At 39.8% G+C, this 26,658-nt stretch overlaps 1 protein-coding gene across 5 annotated transcripts in view; it reads right to left on the bottom strand.

Moving 5' to 3' along the window:
* SCML4 (Scm polycomb group protein like 4) overlaps positions 1-26,658 on the bottom strand; it is a 260,071-nt gene that overhangs the window by 195,232 nt on the left and 38,181 nt on the right. The gene's annotated exons all lie outside the window — the stretch shown is intronic.

Below are 26,658 nucleotides of genomic sequence, written 5' to 3'. Positions count from 1 at the left end.
TAAAGGAAAGGAAAAGCAGGCAACCTAGAATTGCCTGAAAGTTCCAGCCTTGCTGATTCCAGCCCAACATGAGGTAAGCTGCCAGAAACCTACAGCCTCCAATTGCCAGCATAAGAGGCCCCAGCACGCAAAGCCAGTGACCAAGACCTAGGCTCCCAACACAAGAAGCTTGGGTCAGTACCCTCTGTTCCCCAGCAGGAGAGCTCAATCTCTTTAAAGGCCAGGGAATAAACACCATGAGTAAAAAGAAACGTACCATAGATTCATATTATGAGAAGAGTGAAGATCAAGACAGAAATTCTGAAGAGGACAACATTGTCAACAAACCCACATCTGCAACAACAAAAGGGAATATGAACTGGTCTGAAGCCCAAAAAGCCTTCTTAGAAGAGCTCAAGAAGGATTTTAATAGTCAAATGAGAGAGAGTCCTTCAAAAATACAATTGGCCAATTGGAAAAAAAATACACTGAAGAAAACAAGTCCCTAAAAAAACAATTGGCCAATTGAAGAAGGAAGGACAAAAACTAACAGAAGAGTACACTGAAGAAACAAGTCCCTAAAAAACACAATTGGCCAGTTGAAGAAGGAAGTACAAAAACTAACAGAAGAAAACAATCTGTTAAAAACTAGAATTGGACAAATGGAAACTAATGTCTCTATGAGAGAGCAAGAATCAGTCAAACAGAAACAAAAAAATGAAAAAATAGATGAAAATGTAAAATACCTCATCAGTAAAACAACCGACCTGGAAAATCGACTCAGGAGAGACAATTTAAAAATTATTGGACTACCTGAAAATCATGATGAAAAAAAGAGCCTGGACAGTATCTTTCAGGAAATCATAAAGGAAAACTGCCCTGAAGTCCTAGAACCAGAAGGGAAAATAACCATAGAAAGAATCCACTGATCACCACCTGAAAGAGATCCCAAATTGACAATGCCAAGGAATATAATAGCAAAATTCCAAAATTACCAGATGAAAGAGAAGGTGCTGCAAGCAGCCAGAAAGAAACAATTTAAATATCATGGAACCACAGTCAGGATTACACAGGACCTTGCAGCTTCTACATTAAAAGACCAGGGCATGGAACATGATATTCCTAAGGCAAAGGAGCTTGGAATGCAGCCAAGGATCAATTACCCAGCAAAAATGAGCATCATTTTTCAAGGGAGGAGGTGGATATTCAATGAAATAGGAGACTTCCAAACTTTCCTGATAAAAAGACCAGAGCTCAACAAAAAATTTGATCTTCAAGTACAGGACTCAAGAAGGACTTAAAAAGGTAAATGGGACAGAAGGATACAATATGTTGTTAATGGGGGGGGCTGTTTAAACCCCTACAAGGGAATATGAGACTTGCAACCCTTGAGAACTGTATTGTTATTACACCTTGTTAAAGGAGTATACATAAAGAGGGTGGATATTAGTTGACTTTGATGTAATGATAAAAAAAATCTAATCAAGTGGGTTAAATGGATCCAAATAAGTGGATCAATCTGATCTTAGAAAATGTACTGAGAAAGGAGGAGGCAGACAAGGGTAAATTACATTACAGGAAAAGACACAAAATCCTATTACAGCAGAGGGAAAGAAGGGAGGGGGAGCATTGTTTGAACCTTACTCTCATCAGATTTGGCTCAAGAAGGGCATAATATAATCAGTTAGGTATAGAAATCTAACTTGCCCTATAGGCAGTAGGAGGGAAAAGGGGAAAGAAAAGGGAGGGGGAAAGAAGGGAGGGAAGAAGCAGTAAGACTAAAGGGGAAGAAAAGGGAAAGGGATAATAAAAGGGGGAGGGACTGAAGGAGGGGAGGTCAAAAGCAAAACACTAGTGAAGGAGGGAAAGGAAAAAGGAGAAAGAAAAGCATAAATGGGGGGAAAGGATGGAGAAAAAGACACAGATAGTAATCATAACTGTGAATGTGAATGGGATGAACTCTCCCATAAAACGGAAATGGATTGCAGAATGGATTAAAAACCATAATCCTACAATATGTTGTTTACAGGAAACACATTTGAAAAAGAGTGACACATACAGGGTAAAGGTAAAAGGCTGGAGCAGAATATATTATGCATCAGCTGAAGTGAAAAAAGCAGGGGTAGCAATCCTGATCTCAGACAAAGCAAAAGCAAAAATAGATCTAATCAAAAGAGATAAGGAAGGAAACTACATCCTGCTAAAAGGCACCATAGACAATGAAGTAATATCATTACTAAATATATATGCACCAAATGGTATAGCATCCAAAATTCTTACAGGAGAAGTTCAGGGAGTTACAGGAAGAAATAGACAGCAAAACTATACTAGTGGGGACCTGAACCTCCCCTCTCTCGGCACTAGATAAGTCTAACCACAAAATAAACAAGAAAGAAGTTAAGGAGGTGAATAGAACATTAGAAAAGTTAGGTATGATAGACCTCTGGAGAAAACTGAATGGGGATAGAAAGGAATATACTTTTTTCTCAGCAGTACATGGCACATACACAAAAATTGACCATGTACTAGGGCATAAAAACCTCACAATCCAATGCAGAAAGGCAGAAATATTAAATGCATCCTTTTCAGATCATGATGCAATAAAAATTATATGTAATAAAGGGCCATGGAAAGATAGACTAAAAAATAATTGGAAACTAAATAATCTAATCCTAAAAAATGATTGGGTCAAACAACAACTCATAGAAACAATCAATAACTTCATTCAAGAGAATGACAATAATGACATACCAAAACGTATGGGATGAGGCAAAAGCAGTTCTCAGGGGAAGTTTTATATCTCTAAATGCTTACATAAATAAAATAGAAAAAGAAGAGATTAATGAATTGGGCATACAACTAAAAAAACTAGAAAAATAACAAATTACAAATCCTCAACTAAACACCAAATTAGAAATATTGAAAACCAAAGGAAAAATTAATAAAATTGAAATTAAGAAAACTATTGAACTAATAAATAAAACTAAGAGCGGGTTTTATGGAAAAACCAATAAAATAGATAAGCCTTTGGTTAATTTAATTAAAAAAACAGAAAGAAGAAAACCAAATTACTAGTATCAAGAATGAAAAGGAAAAACCTCAGTTGCTCATGGGTAGGCTGAGCTAATATAATAAAAATGACAATCCTACCTAAGCTCATTTACTTATTCAGTGCCATACCAATCAAACTACCAAAAAATTATTTTATAGAGTTAGAAAAAATAATAACAAGATTCATTTGGAAAAACAAAAGGTCCTGAATATCAAAGGAACTAATGAAAAGAAATGCAGGGGAAGGTGGCCTAGCAATTCCAGATCTTAAATTCTATTATAAAGCAGCAATCATCAAAACTGCTTGGTACTGGCTAAGAAATAGGGAAGTGGATCAGTGCAATAGGTTAAATATGCAAGACACAGTAGTCAATGACTATAGTAATCTATTATTTGAGAAACCCAAAGACCCCAGCTTCTGGGATAAGAACCCACTCTTTGAAAAAAACTGCTGGGAAAACTGGAAAAGAGTATGGCAGAAACTAGGCATACACCCAAATCTGACACCATATACCAAAATAAAGTCAAAATGGGTTCAAGACTTAGATATACAGGCTGATACCATAAATAAACTGGGAGAACAAGGAATAGTTTACCTATCAGAGCTATGGAGAACAGAAGAATTCATGGCCAAACAGGAGATAGAGAACATTATGAAAAGCAAAATGGATCATTTTGATTATATTAAATTGAAAAGTTTTTGCACAAAGACAATGCAACTAAGATTAGAAGGAAGGTAGAAAATTGGGAAAGGATTTTTACAACCAGTCTCTCTGATAAAGGCCCCATTTCTAAAATATATAGAGAATTAAGACAAATTTATAAGAACACAAGTCATTCCCCAATTGATAAATGGTCAAAGGATATGAACAGATAGTTCTCAGATGAAGAAGTTAAAGACATCTATAGTCATATGAAAAAATGCTCTAAATTGTTATTGATTAGAGAAATGCAAATCAAAACAACTCTGAGGTACCACATCACACCTATCAGATTGGCCAACATGACAAAACAGGAAAATGATAAATGTTGGAGAAGATGTGGGAAAATTGGAATGCTAATACATTGTTGGTGGAGTTGTGAAATGATCCAACCATTTTGGAGAACAATTTGGAACTATGCCCAAAGGGCTACAAAAATGGGCATACGCTTTGATCCAGCAATAGCACTTCTAGGGCTATATCCCAAAGAGATCAAACAAATGGGAAAAGGACCCACATGTACAAAAATATTCATAGCAGCTCTTTTTGTGGTGGAAAGAATTGGAAATTGAGAGGATGCCCATCAGTTGGGGAATGGCTGAGCAAGTTGTGGTATATGAATGTATAATACTATTGTGCTATAAGAAATGATGAACAGGCTGACTTCAGAAAAACCTGGAAAGACTTATATGGTGTGATGCTGAGTGAAGTGAGCAGAACCAAGAGGACTTTGTACACAATAACAGCCATGTTATGCAATGACTAAGATTGTTAGACTGAACCCTTCTCAGCATTACGAGGATCTAAGACATCTCCAGAGGCCTCAGGATGGAAAATGCTGTCCACATCCAAAGAAAGAACTATAGAAGTCTAATCGCTATCACTTATTTTTACCTTCTGTTGAGTTTTGTTTCATCTTTCTGATGGTTCCTCCTATTGGTTTTAATTTTTACTTACAACTTCAGTAATGTGAAAATATGTTTAATGGGTATGTAAATGTAAAGCCTATATCAGATTGTGTGCTGTCTTGGGGAGGGTGGGGTGGAGGAAGGGGGAGAAAAATTTTCAACTCAAAAACATATGGAAGTGATTGTTGATAAATCAAAATAAATTAATAAAATTTTTTAAAAAACCAAGTCATTTTCCTGCTTTTGAGCTAGATTTTCTCATTTGAAAATGGAAGTATTCAGACTAGATCTCTAAGGTCCTTCCAGCTCCAAATCCTATGAGCCTAAGCCACTTATGTGCTCTTTGCCTCAGTTTCTTCATTTGAAAGGGGAGGCGATAATATCCCATTCTGTACGTCCCCTTAAGATCAAATAAGATAATATCTGTGAAAGTATGTTGTAACCATCAAACGCTATAAACCAATAGGAAGATGATAGATAGATAGATAGATAGATAGATAGATAGATAGATAGATAGATAGATAGATAAAAGGATTTACTGAACATTTAGTATGTGCCAGGCACTGTGCTAAGCACTGAGGATATAAATTCATAATCAGGCAAGAAAGTCACACTGCCCTTGAAGGGCTTACATTCTAAGAGGGGAAGATAACACATAACGTTTCACAGTGAACAAAGAAAAAGCTTGAGAGCCACTGACTATGCCATGCTGCCTCTGCAGTCTCTCTCAGAATTATAAAAATCAAGTTTGCAAGATGTCCATTAACAGCATCAGCAGCAACAAGAAACACCAGATGACCCCTGGAAAGAGGGAGCATATCATGGTGTGGATATAGCCTGGAAGTAGCATGGAGACTGTTTATAGGAAGAAGGTAAAAACTCACCAATCAGAACCAGGTGTCCAAGAATACAGCGGGTGGGAGGGGGGAGGGATGATGATGATGATGGCTTAGGACATAGGAAGCCTGGCAAGGTGATGACTGGGAAATTTTTAAATAAAAATATAGGCTATTATTGGAATCCTCTACTAAAGTCCTTATTGAATGCCCTAGTCACAATGCAGAGGTAAGCTTGTGTTCTCTTATAGTGGAGGGCAAGTTCAGTTCAAGTTACCACACAGGAAAGACTTTGAGCTCAGGTCTGGACACAAGTTTGCATCTATCATCTGACGACCAGCCTGGCTAAGTTAGAAGTTCATCACCAGACACACACACACACACACACACACGCACACACACACACACACACACACACACACACACACACCAACAACAACAGCAACAACAACTCTTGAAAACAGCCTACTGAGATGCAGAGGAGTTATAAACTTTGTCAGTGAATTCAGCCCCCATACCAGTGTAACCAGGAGTTCTTGAATATTGAAATATTTAAAATCCTAGAAATCTAGAACTGGAAGAGGCTTTGGAGCTCAACTGATTCAAACATTCTCATTTTACAAATACGCAGCAAGGTTTATCGAGATACAGAGAAGCAGGGTGGTGTAGTCAGTGGATATAGAACTGGATTTTAAGTCAGAAGGACCTGGGTTAAAATCTTATTTCTAACACTTCATGACTGTGTGGCCATCAGCAAGAGACTTCATTTCTCCAAGCCCCAAGTCCCCAAGTTCCCCAGTTTGTAAAACTGGGAAAATAATGCTTGCAATACCTAATTCACAGGGTAGTTGTGAGGCTCCCTTGAGAAAATGTAAAGCACTGGACCATATGAAAATCGGTTATTATTAAATGACTTGCTCAGTCATCCAACTAATTAGTAGTACAGCTGGGACTAGAATCTAGGTTTCAACGCCCTTTAAACCAAACCAAAGGATGGAATATTGGTGAGGTTTTTGAGTAGTGCCTAGCAAATGGTAGGTAATGAATGTTTGTTCTCTCCACCTCCCCCTTTACACCACCCTAGGCTGGATATTCTATCATTATTATTATTATTATCACCATCATCATCATCAAAGACAGATAAAACCTAGGTCTTCCGTACTCCTAGGGCAGTTTTCTATCCATTATGCTGCATTGTTTCTCCTGGAAATTTTATTGTTATTCAAAAGCTCTAGTGGATGTGTGGTTTCCACACTGTGAATATTCCTTGCGGTCACTGCAACTTATCCATTGCTGTCTGGGGCAGCTAGATGGCACAGTAGAGAGAACACTGGGCTTGGAGTCAAGAAGACCTAGGTCCAAATCTGGCTGCAGACACTTAGTAGCTGTGTGAGATGCTGTTTGCCTCAGTTTCCTCATCTGTAAATTGAGCTGGAGAAGGAAATGGCAAACCACGGCAGTATCTTTGCCAAGAAAACCCCAAACGGGATCATAAAGAATCAGACATGAATGAAATGACTGAACAACAATAACATCACTGCCCATTTTACAAAACTTCTACCCATTGCCAACTATAAGTCTTCCATAACAATGCTGGGGACCTTCCTCAATTTCTCACGTCGTTGAGAGGATACCAATAGAGCACACAGATTGTTCATTAACTTCCTCCTCTTCCCGTGTGACCAGACCTTCCTTTTCATTCACATATTTCTTTGTTGACATACTTTCCTCTGCTTATCCTTTGTTATCCTGTGTTTGTAATGTGTTGCTATTGTTGTTATTGTGAGAGCAAAAGAAACACGCTTTGCACTAGATGAGACATCTAAATAACTTTCAACATATGTTGAACCTGCTGTGTCAACATATGTAAATAGGAACAATAATATTTTCCCCCTGATGGGAAGATGTCTCTGCTCCCAAAAGGAAATTTACCCAAATATACAGAACAGCATTATCGCTGTTTTTTTAAGGACATAGGTAACCCATGTTTATTTTTATTTTTTGCCCCAAGACATGATCTCTTTGCTTCTTCATCATATTTGATGGTGATGATTGAAAAGAGAGGTAAGAATTTTCAACAAATATTCTCTCAACTCATTCTGCTAAAGTTTGATTCCAACTTCTCAGTATAGGGTGAAGGTGACCCTGGATTACTTAAAGCTATGCCAAAAGAGCACACACTCTGCCAGCTCTGAAAAGCTGGAAAGGATGTAAAGTGTGGGCTTAGTGATATAGAGGTATGTGGGTCTGCAGTCTGTAGGCCAGCCTGACTAAGGCTGAAGAGGTTCATTACCAGAAGGTTGAGGCCCACTAAGGAACTTTTCTGGCCACAGAAACTCATGAAAACTTCTATTATTTTTTTTTTGATGAAGAGGTTTCCATATACATTAGTAGAAGGAGAATTCAATGATGAAAAAAATCAGGATTTTTTTTGAAGCGTTCAAAGGATGTACCAGCCTCCTCGCTCTGTGTTATCCTCTAGCTGCTCAAAGGAGCCGATATTTGTAAAGTGCTTAGCACATAGTAGGTGATTAATAAGTGCTTGTTTCCTTCCCCTACCCACTGCACAGCAGGACTGGGACACCATCTGCCACTCAGGTGCCAAAGTGATTTTCCTAAAATGTAGGACTGATCATGTCACTTCTCACCCTATCCTCTACTTGCTAAGTTCCCATGCCTTCCTATATCTCATCTCCAGGATCAAATACAAATAATATTTGACTTTTAAAGCCTTTTGCAACCTTGCCCCTTCCTGCCTTTTCAGTCTTCTCACACTTTGCCCCCTACCCTCGCTCTCTGATCCAAGTATTCTTGTCTATTTGCTGCTCCTCACACGTTGCACTCCCATCTCCCATCAGCCCATGCCTTTGGGTTGGTTGCCCCTCATACCTAGAATTCGCTGCCCCTTCACTTCTGTCTCTTAGCTTCCCTGCCTTCCTTCAAAGACTCATTTCAAACCTCAGCTTGGAGCCATTTCTAGCCCCTTATGGGTGTCAATGGACAAAAGTTTTATAAGACGGGCAGCAATACTATTGTTGTTCAGTCGTTCCAGCCATGTCTGAGTCTTCATGACCCCACTGTGGTTTTCTTGGCAAAGATACTGAAGTGGTTTGCCATTTCCTTCTCCAGATCATTTTGCAGATGAAGAAACTGGAGCTACTTCTGACCCCAAATCCCCTATTTCTAGGGTCTTCCCCCTGGGGTTGTCTTCCCTCTACTCTGTACATATCTTAAACGGACCTAGTTATTGACATGTCTTTAAAATGTGAGTTCCTTGAGGGCAGGGACCATGTTCTTGCCTTTATTTGTATCCTTGTTGCTTAGCACAATGCCTGACACAAAATAAGTGCTTAACAAATGCTTGTTGACTGGCTAGGTTGGTCATGTGCTATGAGGACAGAGATCTACTACACTCATTAATGCAGAGAAGAACTCTGGAGAAAGCAGAGCATCAGGAGCCAGCAAGGACCTAGACCATATACAGTCATGCTCTTTGAGTGGCCTTCCCTCTGAGTCCATGCATCTGAATGGGGTCTTTCCTTAAATTCCTGGATTTGGGCATGCCTGCAGATGGGTTGGGGGCTTTCTGGGTTTGAGAAAAACTCTATGGACAGAGCCTACAATAATAGTTGTTTTTAATAGTTGGTGTAATTACTTTTGAGTGGAGAATTACAAAGAGTCAAACCTTTATGTCATGCTCAAGTAATTACAGTCAGTAATTAGAGAAGTAGGCATGGGAATACTAATACTAATAGCTTGCATGTCTATAGTGCTTTAAGGTTGGCAAAGTGTTTTATAAATATTATCTCATTTGGTCTTTACAACAACTCTGGGAAGTAGGTGCTATCATAATCTCCATTTTACAGTTGAGGAAACTTAGGCAGAGAAAAATTGAGCATGTTGGCCAGGGTCCACAGTAAACAAGTATCTAAGGCAGTATTCAAATTCAGAAGAGGGATGAGGGCAAAATTTTCTTATGGGTAGGGACTGAGCCAAGAGACTAATTCAATAAATCCACACAGATCACATATACCCCAAATTAACAAAATAAGTATTATTACCCAGAATAAGGCAGAGCTAAAGAACAGCCCTCTGAGAACCATATGAGACTTAGCTTTTCCTCAGAGCCTCTTGTGTTGGGTTGAATGCATGACACCTGGGATGAATGTGGATGGAATTGTTAAGGCCTGGACCTCTGTTTCCCCAGGATGAGTCAAAGACCTGAAGAACTACTTGGCTAAGCTAAGAAGTGTTTAATGAGTGACTGCAATATATGAGGCACGGTGGGAAATAGAAAGATGTTTGAAATAGTCCCCAACTTCAAGGAGCTTCTAATCTACTTGGGGAGGAAAGACACACATCTGTGAAAATAGCGATAGAACAATGAAGGAGGAATAATCCAGACACTAAGAATTCTGGTTGTCAACATCACAACGAGCAGCATTGCAGTCATTTATGTTTAAGTATCTTACAAGGGCAAGCAGAGGAAACAGGCAAGAGAACAATACCCATTTTACACAGCCTGTTTGTGTTCTGTGTGTCAGGAATGGAATTGCTTATATGATGTAGGTGACTTTCCAAATGATACTGCAATTAACAAAAGCCGGTAACAATCCCAATGAAAAAAGTGACTAAAAAACCCAGGGATGGAGGAGACAACCTAAACCCATACTAATCCTTAGCCATGATCTGTACCCAGTCTAGAACTGGTAGAGATGCCTTATCCCAGATCTGGCCAAAACTGTAAAGAAGGTAAAGATTATTTTAGGTACTTTACTCTATAATTTGGCCCCTCCTCTTTCCAGCATGTCAAGTAGTCTCCAAGCTGTCTCTCCAAGCCACCCCATGGGTTGTGTCCAATCACCATATTTCTCAGTAATACCCCCAACCTCCAATCCTTTAACTTCTTTCCTCACTCTCCTTACCTTAATCAAAATTTGTTTGTCCCATTCTCTTTATAATAGCTTAATGTATTGCCTCTCTTAAATATATATGTACAATTCAATAATGTCTTTTAATGCCTTGTCCAAATGACTGGCCTGTGAATGGAGCTTGTGGCTTTTTTCCCTCAGCTTATACTCACACTCATGAGATGAGTCCCTAGAAGATGTCTCAAGGATCTAGAGTATCCTGTAAGTCTTCTCTTTAAAAACAATAGCTCATAAGCCCCCACTGATATGTTTCCCTTTAACAATAAGCCAGTAAATATGATTAGCTCTTAACAAAGCAATATGCTAAGATGGCACTTAAAAATAACAGTAGGTACAAAACATTCCTATTATTAACCTGAGGACACTTTCTCACAAATATACACAGTGCCTACAGAAACAGTGGGCACAAACTTATTAGAGCACAGTGGCAGTGAGACACACATGTAGGATATGAGTATGGCAAAGATGGCTCACAATTCCTATTATTCTAGGGCCTGGAAGTCTTTTCTTTCTCTTAGTGTAGTCCAAACATAACTCCATTTGCCTGCACCACCTTGTGGGCTAGGTCTTTCAGCTAGGCTCCCTGGGTCTGCTTAGCTCTAAAACTTGAGTCATAATTGCTTAGTCTAACTCACCCGAGTCCACGGCTTTATTTTCTCCTGCCAGAGAACTTGCTCCTAGGCCTTCCTGCCCCAACAGGATGCCTCTCTGTATCTATGTCTGCCTGGTAGATGTATTTCTGCTCCCTCGCTGTGTCTCAAGATCTCTCAAACTGACTTTGAGCTGCTGGATAGTATCTCTCCTGTGTAAGTAGCTCTGTTTCTAGCTAGACCAAGCGGTTATGACTCAAATTTTGGAGCTAAGTAGCCAATGGGGAAGAGAAGAGAGAATTCTCCGCCCTGTTCCAATCTCCACAAAGCTTAAACCTGCATTCCCACCCTCATGCTGTTGGATACTTTTTTTTTTAAAGCCTAAGGGTACATTAGATATTTGCTGTCTGGTTGCCTACATCCAAAGACTGAGGTGCTATAAACTTCTCCAGCTGATTAAGTAACTTTCATACCTTCTTACAGGGTTATGAGAAAATTCCTTAACAACCCACTTACATAAGCTTCAAAAGAGATAAGATAGTTCAGTGTGATCTTGGGCTAGTCACTTAACCATTTATAAAATGAGGGAATTGGGCAGCTGACCTCTAAAGTTTCTTTCAATGCTAGATTCTAGAAGTTTGTTTTGGTCAGGCAGCTGCCCAATTCTGCCAATGGATAGAACTGCTTTGTTTGTTTGTTCATTTGTTTTCTTTCTTCCCAAGTTAACAAGGGAAAAATAACAGCAATCTTTCTATTTACTTCAGAATCACCTCGTTTACAAGATGAGAGGGGGCTTAGGGATTATCTAACCCAGGAACTCTTGACCTAGGGTCTAACTGACCCTTTCTTGCTTCCTTTGTGCACAAGTCAGTTGTGAAATACATACTTTCATTATTATATTCTTATTTGAATTGGTAGTAGCATAAAAGTTTTTGTACCCAACATCTTTATCCTTAGAATTATTTTAAATTTTTAAAAAATGATTTTTATTATAATTTTTCAATATAATTGGTTTCTTTTGTAATCCTCTGTATTTTATTTTACATACATTTAAAATGCGTAAATGCACATTATTCTGAGAAGGGGTCTATGGGCTTCACCAGACTGCCCAAGGGATTCATAACACACACACACACACAAAAGTTAAGAACTCTTGATCTAACTCTCTTAATTTTACAGATGATGAAATTGAGGCCCCAAAAAGTAAAGACCACTGAGCTAGTTAGAGGCAGAAGTAGGACTGGAAGAGAAATAACTTCAGACTAGCAGGGTATCATTGATATCCCTAAACTAGTGCCCACTCAGGATGCTCTGGAGTTGGGTGTCCATCCTTTCAAGTATCATCTGAGACACAGTAAATCAACGAAGAGTAGAAGCCCTGTTGTAGCTCCTTAAGAGGAAAAAGACCTGTTATGAACCGATCAAGCAGAGGAGCCCAACAAATAGAACAGTGAGTGTTAATATCAACTTTTCATGGGTTTGTTTCTGTAAGGTATGTTCTTTTATGTATATTTCATCAGCCTCTCCTGTCAGATTCTAAGTTCCTCAAAGGCAAAGAAGGGTATACATTCTGATGTAATCAGCCCAGGGGTGTACACATAGTGGGAGGTGGATGAAAGCTGATGGACTGGAAAGAGAGGAAGTAGGCAGAGGAAAAGTAAGAGATAGAGAAAGAGCACCCCACAAGCTCCAATAGTGTATTAGATGGATTGCAGTCTACTTTAGAGAGAATGTCATAGCTGAGGAAATCATAAATATTTGAATTATGGAAATAATATGATAACCCATAGTTATTTTTAACCTCAAGGTCACTGACTGCCTACCTGATATCTCAAGTTGGATTTCCTATGGATATCTCAAATTCAACATGTCCAAAAGAGAACTCATTATCTTTCTGTTTAAGCCCTCACCTCTTCCTAGTTTCCATATTACTATCAAGGGTACCACCAGTCTCATAGTCACTTGAACTCAGAACCTCAGTACCACCCTCAACTCCTTGGACTTACACTCCATATATCCAATCCGTTGTCAAGTTTTAACATTTCTGCCTTTATAACATCTCTGAGAGAGAGAGAGAGAGAGAGAGAGAAAGAGAGAGAGAGAGAGAGAGGTATTTATATATTCTCTGCTCTTCACCCTCATGGCCACCATCACTTCACGCCTAGACTACCGCAATAGCCTTCTGGTTTCTCTCCCTGTCTCAAGTCTCTCACCACCCTAGTCCGTTCCCCACTCGGCCATCAAAATGATTTTCCTAAAGTGTGGGTCTGACCCCTTCTCCCACTAAATAAACTTCTCTTCTATTACCTCTAGGATCAGACAAATATAGAATCCTCTTTGGGGCTTTTAAAATCTTTCACAACCTTATCCCTTCCTAAGTTCTTCTTATACTTTGACACCCTCCACATATCCCATGATCTAGCTCCAGAGGCCTAATTGCTGTCATTCATATTCAACTTTCAGTCTGCCAGCCCTGCTCCTTTCACTGACTCTCCCCTGTTCATAGAATGTTCTCCCACCTCATCTCTACCTCCTGGCTTCCTTCAAGACTCAGTTGAAATCCCACTTTCTGCAAGAGGCCTGTCTTTGTCCTCCTTCCCTCAGATTACCTCCTGTTGTCCTATTTATTATATATAAGTGTATATATAATGACATATATAGCAATTATGCACACAAAAGATAAATATAATCTTGTAAATTATTTCATAGACTACATATATCTATCTTACATGTCTATGTATCTATATTTTATATTTCATATTTTATAGATAACATATATATTACATATAGCTACTTTATATTTAATATGTAATTATTATGACATATTACTACTATATGTTACAGATATATCTGTGCATATTACATATATCAATGTCTATCTTGTATTTTATGGATTATAGATATAACTATATCTATCATGTATGTACATAGATATAATCATATAGATTATTTTATAGATTATAGATATATCCATAATTGCTTCCTTATTGTCTCCTCTATTAGACTGTGAGCTTCTTGAGGGCAGGAACTGTATTTTTGTCCTCCTTTCTATCCTTAGCACTTAGCACAGTGCCTGGCACATAGGAAATAATAAATGTCTTATCCGACAAGTGAAAGACACTGGGAAATGAAATCACTACTCAATAAAAACTGCTAGAAAATTAAAAACAAGATCTGCTTACAGGAAAGTATCTGATACTTGTACTGTATAACCAATAAGGCTAAATGTGTTATCCCTCAAAGGGTTACTGAGCTTTGAGGGAAGACAGAAACTGAACCCGATGTCACCAGTCTCTATTTCAGAAACCTGGGACAACTCTGAGCAGCTGAGAAAGCTTAATTTCGAGAAAGAGAACAGTTCCTGAAATCACACACTCCCTAGGCCAGCCTCCTCCTTACATTTCCCTGGTCCTTCTAATTTTAATCACTTGACTGATTGTCGTCACCAGGCACCAAATAGGCTCAAGTTCAGAAAGTTGCTCTAAGACTGAACTTAATAGAAATGTTGAGATTTGTTTGTTTGTTTGTTTGTTTGTTTGTTTTTAGGGGTTTTCCCTTCTTCAGAATATTCTTACTGTAAGAAAAGACTCTTTTCTATCCAAGACACTTCCTTCTTGGGTGCTAGAACTGCAGAGGTTCCTTTTAGGGTTAGCTAAGGAAGAGCTGAGCTCTTATTTCGTGGCTGGTTCTCTATCCACAGCCCCACTGGAAGAAGAGGAGGCAGGGTGGCTTTGACCCCTCCCAAACACCCTCTCTTCATGACTGCTACTTCTCAAATTGCATTTCTCTGCTTCCCTCCCCCTTCACATCATTCTAGGAACCACAGCAGCTGTTGTCCCAAAACAGTGTCTAAGGACCTGGTTAACAGAAACACATAGCATGAGTCAGAACAAGAAAGGAAAGAAAAAATTAAAAGATCAGGCATGCCACCTCCTCTGGATTCATGAAACATTCTTGCAACATTCATGCACTCTGCTCTACTCACAGGCAAAATCTGCCACATCAGAGTCTTTTTCAGAGACACAAAGTAACCACTAGACTCATTGCAGATGGTATCATTTAGGATAGATCCAGGAATATTCAGGTCATAGACTCTGAGCAAAAATTGAGATAGAGTTGAATGGAGAAAAAGGAGATCAAAGGCCAACGAAAGAGTAGGCAAGAGATGGAGGACAAGAATAGATAGACGGATGATTCTGTCCAGAAGGAAAGAAGCGGGACAATAGTACAAAAGCTGGAATGCATGACTTCTAGTTATCAAGGGCTTCTAAAGTGGACTCAACGTCAGGAGGAAACCTCCTACTGAACAGGTAATTGTAGCAGTGGATAGAGTTTTGGAATCAGGAAGACCTGACATTGAATCCTGCCTCAGGCACTTAACCTGTCAGTCTTAATTTTGCCATCTATAAAATGGGGATAATGATGGCACCTACCTCACAGAGTTGTTGCAAGGATAAAATGAAATAACACGTGTCAAGTTTTCCCAAACTTTAGAGCGCTGTGTACTAGCTAGCATTAGTACTGAGGTTTATTAATATTATTCAGACAAGCAGCTGGTAGTTGAGTCTCCAGGTATTCACCTTTTCCTTGGCTGATTCCGTTGTGCTCAAATTCCCACAAAGCCTCAGCTGCCTTCTCACCCTGGAAACTCCCTTAGCACTTCTAGGCATTTCATCCTAGAATATCCCTCTGCTGCCTCGACCCCCTTTTCCTATTGGTGAGTTCCTCCCAGGTCCTCCATATTGAGGAAGGCCCCGGGCCAGCCAGCCATCATTCTTCTCCCAGCTTTACTTCTGAATTTCTGGACTTCATCCCGGTCCCCTCTGACAGTAGAGAATAGCATGGGCCAGACTAGATCACACCAATGACTTGTACACACCAGAATTCATCTTTAAATAGCCTGTGGTTCAATACTACCCTCTTATCATAGGGTCAGCACCTGGTCTTCACTGGTCTGTGTCTACAAGCAACTTCCTCCCCTGTCTCGGGGCTGCTTGGCTCTCTTCCTGTTGCAGGTGCTATTCAAGGACCAAGATAAGGGGGTTCACCACAGTCTGGTATGAAGTAGCACAGAGCTTGTGTATCCTATTCAGAGCTGAGTAGATGAGACCAGCAATAGTTGAGGGCAACATTATTCAGAGATTCCAGGCCTACCATGGCTGCTACCAAGCACAAGAACAGCCTCTTTCCCTTCATCTCTGGCCCTGATTCATCAACTCTCAAACTCAGGTTTTTACAATGTTTTTCAAAGGCAGGACCAGAGCCAGAACAAAGGGTAAGTAGGCAAAGCAAGCAACCCTTCCTGGGGCATAACACAGAAGGATACAATCAGAAACACTTTTCAATATTGTTTTTTATCAATGTACACGTTTTCATAGTCTACCCTCTATGACACATAGGTATTCACTTTGCAATCAGTTCCCCAGGTTACAATGAAGTGGGACTCAAAGTCTCTGTCATTCATAAGAGGTGCCATTTTCAAGCCTTGTTAACAGCTATGCAAGTATTTTGTCTTGACTCTGAGTAAGTATGATTTCCCCTCTTCCCTTCCTTTCGCTCAGCCAGGTGAGTAGCAGAAGCTACTCTCTGTCCCCTAATGAGTCTTGATTGGGACTCTTCCAAAGGCACATAAAGCAACAGCACACATTTATTAAGCAGCTTTTGTGTATACAGTACCTTGCTAGACACTGGAGAAAATTCAACATTTTCAGATTTAGTCCTTTGCCTTCAAGCTTATAATTTAATAGGAGTCAATGGGCCAACATTTAGTAAGGGTTTACTATGTGCAAGGCACTGTTCTAAGCACTGTGGATGCAAAGAAAGGGGAAAAAAAGTCCCTGGCTTCAAAGGGCTCTTATTCTTATAGGGGGGAGAGAAGAGGAGACAGCTTACAAACAATTATATACATACAAGATATATACAAAGTAGATGGAAGGAAATCTCAGAGGGAAGGGGTGAGGGGAAGAATGACACATCTACAGATATGCAATTACCAATACATAAGCCAGGTGCCTGGGAAAGGAGTTGTGATTCCATTAATAAAGGGGACTCCTTGATACAGAAATTCTCTCCACCAAATCAGTTTAGCATCATCTCTGCAACTTATTATTTCAGAAGGCTGCCTAGAGCAGCAGGAGGTCAAACTTGCCTAGGGCCACACAGCCAATGTATAGATGTGGACTTGAACCCAGATCTTCCTACCTTTGAGGCTAGCCACTCCACACTACCTGGGCAGCTAGGTGGTGCAGTGGACAGAGTACCAGACTTGAAGTCAAGAAGACTAAACTTCCTGAGTTCAAATCTAGCCTTAGACACTTACTAGCTGCGTGATCCTGGGCAAGTCACTTAACCCTGTTTCCCTCAGTTTTCTCATCTGTAAAATGAGCTAGAGAAGGAAATGGCAAACCACTCCAGTATCTTCGCCAAGAAAACTCCAAGTGGGGTTACAAAGAGTCAAACATGACTGCACAACAAGAAGAACTCAACACGACCTAGCTCAGTACATTGGACAGATATCAGGGGAGGAGAGACATCATTAATCACCAGGAACGAGGAGAGGATCTGGGAAGTCTTAGAGCTCCTTGAGCTACAGAAGTCTCAGGGCTGTGTCAATAAAAACTTATAGTCTTGGGAATGCCTTGGGGCTTTCACTCTTCCCCAGAGAGCAGGAAAGTGAAGATCAAGCTGACCCCACCTCATTTATGTTTTCGGGCCAATCACCAGTGATCCTAGAACAGCACTTTACTAAACCCTAAGTAACTAACCTATAGTTAATTCCATGACCCATAACCTCAGGAGACATGCAATGCGCCTGTCACTTTCATAAGTCTATTCTCTAAAAATATGATGAGAAGAAGATACTCTGAGCCTGTGGTCTTTGGAGAGCTTCCTATCTGTTAAAGCAGGGGAGCTAAAACCCAGAGCACCAAACCCAGATGTTATCTTAATGCCCATACCTCAACTGGTCAACGGCTTCCTATTTCTTTCAAGAATTTGTCTTATACAGGACCAGTGGTCCAAATTATACAGCAGTAGCATAATAGAGTTGATAGAGCACTGCACTTGGAGTCAAGAAGAAATGAGTTTGACTCCTACCTCAGACACTCACTGTCTGTGTGACCCTGGGCAAGTTAACTTACATGAAACCTTCTGGTTTCATTTTCAAGTTTGTATATAGAGAGTCAATCCCTTACTTCTCTATACTGCTTGTATACTAACTCAGAACCTCTGGGGATATAAATCCATAGTTTAAGAATTGAGATAACTAAGCATGTACTTGACTTTTAAAAGGGCTGAGAATAAGTCATTCATTCATTCATACACACATTTATTAAGCAACTACTATTTGTCAGGCATTGTGCAAGGTAGGCACTAGAGATACAGAGACAAAAGTGAAATAGTCCCTACCCTGAAGGGATTGATAGCTTTTTGGGAAGAATGAATAAGTCAATAGGAAATACATTCATAATAATTGCGAAGTAATATGGGAGGGCGGAGCAGCTAGGTGGCACAGTGGACTCACACAGTCAGACCTGGAATCAGGAAGGCTCATCTTTATGATTTCAAATCCAGCCTCAGATGCTTACTAGCCATGTGACCCTGGGCAAGTCACTTAACCCTGTCTGCCTGAGTTTCCCCACCTGTAAAATGAACAAGAAAAGGAAATGGCAAAAAACTCCTAGGAGGGCAGAGCCAAGATGGCAGAGTGAGAGCAGTGACTTCCTTGAGCTCTCCCCCAAACCCCTCCAAACACCTATAAAAAATGACTCTAAGGCAGCAGAACCCACAAAAAGACAGAGTGAAACAAATTTCCAGCCCAAGACAACCTGGATGGTTGATCAGAAAGGTATATCATGCTGGGCTGGGAGAGGAGCACAACTTGGCATGGACGCGTAGGCCACAGCAAAACTAGAGCAGGCCTCAGAGGACTGAATCGCAGGCAGCTGTGGCAGCTTCCAGACTTCTCAACCTAGGAACACCAAAGACAACTTAGAAGGTCAGTGGGAAAGTCTGTTTCTGCAGTGAGAGAGGAGCTAGGTCTCAGAGCCAGTTCCTGAGAGCAGAGCACTGCCCCAGGGCGGTGGCTGCCTCCTGAGCTTCCAGTCCACAGACTGAGGGGGAATCGAGTGGCTGATCAGAGAGGGATTGCAGGGACCTCTTTGCCAATGCTGAGGCAGGAATCTCTGGCTTTGCCTGTGCTGGGATCTGGGTCACAGTTCTGGGTGGCAGCCCTGGGGCGAGGAGGAGCACTGGTGTGGTGGAGCTTGTAGTGGCTGTGGAGATGAAATCCTCCACATGGTTCCAAGACAGAAAAGAGTGCTTATGGTCACTTATAGACCAGAGCACAGGTCAGGAAAGGAGTAAACATCTCTCCCCTTATCATAACCCCTTGGAAGAACTGAAAATTTACAGTTCCCTAAAAGTATCTCTAAAAACAACTATACAACCCCCAAAGCTTGGGACAGTACATTCTCCACGTTGGAAGCAGACTTACCTTAACAAAGAGTTTAAAACTCAAAAGGGATCATGAGCAAAGCAAAAGAGTCAGACTAGATTTTTTTTGGTGACAAAGAAGATCAAAACATACAACCAGAAGAAGACAAAAAGTCAAAGCTCCTACATCCAAAGCCTCCAAGAAAAATATGAATCAGTCCCAGGCCTTGGAAGAGCTCAAAAGGGATTTTGAGAAGCAAGTAAGGAAGTAGAGGAAAAACTGGGAAGAGAAATGAGAGTGATGCAAGAAAATCATGAAAAACAAGTCAACAGCTTGCTAAAGGAGACCCAAAAAAATACTGAAGAAAATAACACCTTAAAAAATAGCCTAACCCAAATGGCAAAAGAGGTCCAAAAAGCCAATGAGGAGAAAATGCCCTAAAAAGCAAAATTGGCCAAATTGAAAAGGAAGTCCAAAAGCTTACTGAAGAAAATACTTCCTTAAAAATTAGAATAGAGCAATTGGAAGCTAGTGACTTTATGAGAAATCAAGACACTGTAAAACAAATCCAAAAGAATGAAAAATTAGAAAACAATGTGAAATATCTCATTGGAAAAAAAACACTGACCTGGAAAATAGATCCAGGAGAGAGAATTTAAAAATTATTGGACTATCTGAAAGCCATGATCAAAAAAGAGCCTAGACATCATCTTTCAAGAAATTATCAAGGAAAACTGCCCTGATATTTTAGAACCAGAGGGCAAAATAGAAATTGAAAGAATCCATCGATCTCCTCCTGAAAGAGATCCCCAAAGGAAAACTCCTAGGAATATTGTAGCCAAATTCCAGAGTTATCAGGTCAAAGAGAAAATATTACAAGATGCCAGAAAAAAACAATTCAAGTATTGTGGAAACACAAGATTTAGCAGCTGCTATATTAAGGGACTGGAGGGCATGAAATATAATATTCAGGAGGGCAAAGGAGATAGGATTACAACCAAGAATCACCTACCCAGCAAAACTGAGTATAATCCTTCAGGGGAAAAAATGGTCATTCAGTGAAATAGAGGACTTTCAAGCATTCTTGATGAAAAGACCAGAGCTGAATAGAAAATTTGACTTTCAAATACAAGACTCAAGTGGAACATGAAGAGGTAAACAGGAAAGAGAAATCATAAGAGACTTATTAAGGTTGAACTGTTTACATTCCTGCATGGAAAGATGATATTTATAACTCATGAGACCTTGGTCAGTATTAGCCTAGTTGGAGGGAAAAATAATGTATGTAGTATGTAGATATAGATATAGATAGATAGATAGAGGGCACAGGGTGAGTTGAAGATTAAGGGGTCATATCTGGAGAATAAAATTAAGGGGTGAGAGAGGATTATACTGGGGGAAGAAGAAAGGGAGAGGTAGAATGGGGTAAATTATCACACAAAAAAAACAGAAGAGAAAATGCTTTTACAGTGGCAGGGAAACAGGGGAAGGTGAGAGGAAATGAGTGAATCTTATTCTCATAGGATTTGGCTTAAGGAGAGAATAACATACACACTCAATTGGGTATGGAAATCTGTCTTACCCTACAGGAAAATAAGGGGAGAAGGGGACAAGAGAGCAGGGGAATGATAGAGAGGAGGGCAGATTGGGAAAGGGGATAATCAGAAGCAAACACTTCTGAGAAGAGACAGGGTCAAAAGAAAGAATAGAATAAATGGGGGGGGCAGGATAGGATTAAGGGAAATAGAGTTAGTTTTTCACAACATGACTACTATGGAAGTGTTTTGCATAACTGCACATGTATAACCTATATTGAGTTGCTTGCCTTTTCAGTGAGGGTGGGTGGGGAGGGAGGAAGGGAAAAATTTGGAACCCAAAGTTTTAAAAACACATGTTTAAAAAAAATTTTCACATGCAACTGGGAAATAAGGAAATACAGGAAATTGGGTACAGAAATCTATCCTGCCCTACAGGAAAATAGAAGGGGAAGGGGATAAGAGAAGAGGGGGAGAGATAAAAGGGAGGGCAGACTAGGGGAAGGGATATTCAGAATGCATGCCATCTTAGGGTGGGGGGAGGGGTGAGTTGGGGTGAAAATTTGGAACTCAAAATCTGACCTACCTGTTGTCCTCCAGACACATGTTAGCTCTCACCTCCAGGCCACTGCACAGCTTACCCTCTGTATCTAGAATGCACTTACTCTTTTTTACCTCCTCACTTTAGAACAGCTCATGATCTTGGATGGGTACACACAGGTTCAGAGAGTCATTCCTCTACTCTCATCTGGAAACTATTTCCATCAGGTATCTTGGGTATAATTGGATGTTCAGTCTAGAAGACTTGGGATAACATCCCACCTCTGACATTCACCAACTCTGTGACTGTGAGCAAGTCCTTTGGCTTCTCTGGGCATCAAGGCTTAGTTCAAGCACCATCTCTTACATAAATCCTTTCCTTATTTCCCCTAGTTGTTAATGATTTCACCTCCCATATTACTCAGTTGTTTCAGTCATGTTTGACTCTTCATGATCCCACTAGGAGTTTTCTTTTCTTTCTTTTTTTTTTGGTAATTCTTTTTATAAAATTTATTTTTAGTTTTCAACATTCACTTCTACAAGATTTTGAGTTTCAGGAATGAAAGAAGTAATGTTCAATAAGGCTCAAAAGGCAGGCTAGAGTCAGGATGCAAGAGCTGGATCTTGTGTTTTAACTGAGACATTCCTAATATACAGAATAATTTTTCTAACTTATCTATAGAATAACCCCAGGAAATCTACACCGTTATTCACAGAGGTTTTCTGGAAAGGTTACATGAATACTTTTGGCCCAAATACTATGGAATTAGAAGTTATAATCCCTATTCCATGATGGTCTCTCTAAGCCTTAACATATCTAAAATTAAAGCTATTTTAAGTGTTTTGCTAGCTTTAAAAAAGTATTTTCATTTTAAAAATCAGATTTATTTGTTTTAAAATTTGAGTGTTTTAAAATAATGATTTTCATCCACCTTAGGTTATTAGAGATCACGCTGTGTTACTAAGAACTATTTTTCACATAGAAAACTTGACCCACAGTGCTGGCACTGAGCAATTGTTTTTACTTATGGAATCTTTCCAAATAGAGAAGTAAAAAATAGACCAGAGTATGGGTGAGACTGACTCACTCATTCATAGGAAGCATGTTGGAGTCTTCACTCTACCATCTGCTGTCTCTTAAGGGCTGACTTTCTTCCCTTCATTTCTTTGGACTACACAGTTCTGTAGGTTACATATCAGCTGGATTGTGGCTGCTTATTCTTCTCAAAGGATGGTTCCACAAAAGGATGGGTTCTCCCTGGGCCCATGTAAAATTATAACCAAAAAAAGACCAAGTCTCTATTGAACCATGGCTGGATTTAGAGAAATAAATTAGGTATGTATGTGGGGAGGGGTGGGGGAAACCCACACTGGGAGGGAAGTGATATATATCTTATTTTTTTTGGAGATATTTGAGTTTTATTTTTTTTCTCTTTGCATAATTTATGGCAAGTCATGTGCTGCAGAGAGCACCAGAAGAATATTAGCCCAGAGAAACTTTTCAAGAATAAAGTGTTATCATTTGAAGGCACGATAATCCTTGGTGTTGCTATTCAGCTATGTCTGACTCTTCATGACCCCATTTGAGGTTTTCCTGGCAAAGATACTAGGGTGGTTTGCTGTTTCCTTCTCCAGCTCATGGTACAAATGAGAAAACTGAGGCAAACAGGGTCAAGTGACTTGCCCAGGGTCATACAGCTAGTAAGAGTCTGAGGCCAGATTTGAAATCAGGCACAGGAGTTTTGCTAACTCCAGGCCTGACACCCTATTCCCTGAATCAATCGGTTAATCTTTAATTGATACCAAATTTAACACAGCTCCACGCATTATTGAAAGCCAGAGAAAGAGAGTATATGTCAAGGACCTTTCCACTGACAGATAGAATCTATTCATGATTTACAAGCCTTAGGGCTTGACAAAGCCCAGAGAGGGCAAAAGACTTGCTCACAGTCACAGAGATAATGAACATCACAGGTGAAATATTACCCTGAGTCTTCTAGACTCCAAGTCCAGAATTCTACCCAGGATAATCTGATGGAAACAATTTCCAGGTTACAGTAGAGGAAAGACTCTCTGAACCTGTGTGTACCCATCCAAGATCATGCCAATGCTGATAACCTCACTCTAAGTTACTAATATTGAAGAGTGTGCTAGTAAATATTTAACAACCTGCTTTCCAAAAACAAGTACGCAAAACATCCTTTTAACTTGCATTATTAACATTTTATTCATCACTTTCTTAAGTCTAGACAAGCAACAAAACAGTAAGTGAAACTCTAATTTGTAACATTTGCCAACATCCCAGGTAGAGTTTTTATTTTTTAAGGCAATTGAGGTTAAGTGACTTGCCCACGGTCACACAGCTAGTAAGTGTCAAGTGTTTGGTCTGAGTCCAGATTTGAACTCAGGGCCAGTGCTCTATCTCTCCACTGCACCACCTAGCTGCCCCCGCCCCAGCTAGAGTTCTAGCCCACTCCTGTTAATATCCCAAGGCAAAAATGAAAGTCCATACAAAATGCTTCCTTTTGTATATACACACATTCATGTTTATGTACATATGCATATACACACTTATATACTTATACACATATACATATGCCCATACATATACATGGCATCCTAAAAATCTTAGTGCCATGTTAAGCTTTAACAGCTTAAAGCCCGTACAATGTCTAGCACATGTTGCTGAGCTGTTTTTCAGTCACGTCTGACTCTTCATGACCCAATTTGGGGTTTTCTTGACAAAGATATTGCAGAGGTTTGCCATTTCCTTCTCCATCTCATTTTACAGGTGAGGAAACTGAGGCAAACAGGATTCAGTGATTTGCTCAGGGTCACACAGCTAATAAGTGTTGGGGAGCTGATTCAAACTCAGGTCCTCCTAACTTCAGGCCCAGGGTTCTATCCACTGCACCAAGTAGACTGCCTAGCACATAGTAAGCTTTAACACCTTAAAACTGAACAAAGGCTTGCATATTTAACCTTTGGTACTCAGGTGATATTTCCAAAATAAACCAACCTTTACAATTTTCCAGAGTAGCCGTTTAGGGACAGCTAGGTGGTGCAATGGATAGAGCATCCATACTGGAGTCAGGAAGACCTGAATTCAAATTCAGCCTCAGATACTAGCTGTATGACCCTGGGCAAGTCACTTAATACTAACCGCCTCCCAAGAAAAGAGTAACTGTTTGCATCTTGTTACCAAGGGCAGGAGTTGGACCAAGCATAAACATTGCTTGTTTTCTTTACTTTCTTTGTTTCTTTTTCAACTATTTAATGAGATGGTGCATTAGGTTAAAAAACTCTTTAAATTGGTAGCTATTTTACAAACATAAGTGGTGAAACAAATCTCTGTGGCTGCTGCTCCTTCACAAGTTCAGAAGTTGACCAAGAAGCAACGAATGATATATAAAATAATCTAATTTCACTCAACAACTAAGAAGGAAAAGGAAAGAACTAAACTTTCATGGCCAGCATCACTTTAGGTCAAGTCCTAATATAGGTTTTGCTAAAAACCTAAAATCTTTTTTGACTTTTAATATCATTCAGGCAACTTCACTCCCATTGGAATGTCTGGTTCATGACTCCAGTTTCCAGGGCACTGATTCAAAAGGATCTGAAATAAGCAAAGAGCCCTAAATAAGGCCAGATTTGGGACTAGTTGATGTTATGAAGAATCACAAAGCCTTTCTGTGCCCCAATCTTAGTGTGTCTGAAAACAGCATTGCCGTGATCTCTGAGTGTCATAGGATAAGCCATTCCAGATCTAGAGTTAGACTACACCATAGAAGTCAACTGATCCAATCAGACACACTTTATAGATGAGGAAACTGTGACCTAGAGAGGTTAAGTGGCCTGCCCAGGATTGAACACTTGCCCTCTTACTCCAAATCCAGTGGTCTTTCCACTCAATTCAAGAAAGCTTTATTAAACACCTATGATACACCAGACAATGTTATACACTAGAGATGCAAAGACAAAAACTGTTCCTGTCCTCAGAGAGCACATGTTCTGCTGCATTTGAGTTTCACTGAGGCCTAGTTCTGTGAAGAGGGCAGCTAGGTGGCTCAGTAGATGAAGTGCCAGGCCTGAAGTCAGGAAGACTCATCCTCCTGAGTTCAAATAAGACCCCAGACACTTACTAGCTGTGTGACCCTGGGCAAATCACTTAACCCTGTGTGCCTCAGTTTCTACATCTGTAAAATGAACTAGAGAAAGAAATGGCAAACCATTCCAAACCATTCTTTGCCAAGAAAACCCCAAAGGGGGTCATGGAGAATTGGACACTATTGAACAATATCCCTGTTCATTATATCTGGTGCCCTGGTCAGAACCTTTTCTCTGCAAACTCAACTCAAACCCTCACCGTCAACCTGGTTTCACAATTAATTATTCCAACTCCCTACAACTTCACCACTCTCACTGTGCCTGAGAGAACCCTATTCCATTGTGGGAAACAAAATGTAATTGTGGCAGATTAATGCATAGGTAGTGTGGTATAATAGATAAAGAGATGACTTTAAAAACAGGAAGACCTACATTCAATTCCCACATCTCCCACATACTGGCTAATGAGCCTGAAAAATCCCCCTAAAGCCTCTTAATAATTCAGGCAACTCTGTAGAAGTCTTTTTTAAATAATATTTTGGTTTTCCCCAATTACACCTTAAAATAATTTTTAACATTTTCTTTTAAAGTTTTGAGTTCCAGATTCTATTCCTCCCTCCTTCCCTTCTTCCTGCCTCACCTTTTCCTGAGATGGTAAGCAATCCAATATAAGTTATGCATGTACAATCATGTAAAACATTACCACATTATTCACTTTGCCTGTAAGACTTTTAGTTACAGAGAAGGTGCCCCCCTGCTTTACTAGAGGAAACTTGGTAGTTGCCTATAATAATAAAATCATAGAACCAGTCTCTCTCACTATATTAATATAATGGACTCACTAGGATATTGTAATTAAGATCAACATGATCAAAGAACAAAATCTGGAAAAACTTTTATGAAATAATGAAACATGAAAAAAGTAGAATCATCAACATAGAGTACATACACACTATAATTATATAAAGGGAAAAGGGAAGAAAAAGAAATAGGTAAACCCACTGTCCTGAAGAAAACTTAGAGTAACTCAAAAATGGTTATGATTT

This window comes from Phascolarctos cinereus, unplaced genomic scaffold (genome assembly GCF_003287225.1).
Source record: "Phascolarctos cinereus isolate Bilbo 61053 unplaced genomic scaffold, phaCin_HiC Scaffold_5;HRSCAF=322, whole genome shotgun sequence".
Classification (NCBI taxonomy): Eukaryota; Metazoa; Chordata; class Mammalia; order Diprotodontia; family Phascolarctidae; genus Phascolarctos; species Phascolarctos cinereus.
Note: the sequence above shows the minus strand (reverse complement) of the source record. Positions and strands in the feature narration are given on the sequence as shown.